The sequence below is a fragment of the Nannospalax galili genome, unplaced genomic scaffold, assembly GCF_000622305.1.
Source record: "Nannospalax galili isolate Female #2095 unplaced genomic scaffold, S.galili_v1.0 scaffold693, whole genome shotgun sequence".
NCBI lineage: Eukaryota > Metazoa > Chordata > Mammalia > Rodentia > Spalacidae > Nannospalax > Nannospalax galili.
Window position 1 is genome coordinate 1,129,849 of NW_008332653.1, and position 649 is coordinate 1,130,497.

Consider the following 649-nt stretch of genomic DNA (forward strand, 5'->3'; position numbering starts at 1 on the left):
TGATGTAAAAATTCTCAACAAGATACTTGCAAACTGCAGACACACATCAAAAAGATCATCCACCATGATCAAGTAGGCTTTATCCCAGAGATATAGGGATGGTTCAATATATGCAAGTCAATGAACATCATTAATCAAAGACAAAAACCACATTGTCATCTCAATAGATACAGAAAATGCTTTTGACAAAATTCAACATGTATTTATGTTCAAAGTCCTAGAGAGAAGTGGACTAGAGGGAACATAATTAAACATAATTAAAGCCATGTATAACAAACCCACAGCCAACATCATTCTAAATGGAGAAAAACTGGAAGCATTCCCATTGAAATCAGGAAGCAAACAAGGCTGTCCACTTTCTCCACTTCTCTTTGACATAGTCCTTGAAACTCTTGCAAGAGCAATAAGACAAGAGCAGGAAATTAAAGGAGTAATAATTAGAAAAGAAGAGATCAAATTATCCCTTTTTGCAGATGATATGATATTATATCTAAGAGACGCCAAAAATTCCACCGGAAAACTCCTAGAAATTATTAACACATTCAGTAAAGTGGCAGGTTATAACTTTAACTTACAAAAGTCTGTAGCCTTTCTATACACCAATAACAATCAGAGAAAGAGCACATGGAAACACTCCCCTTCACAATAG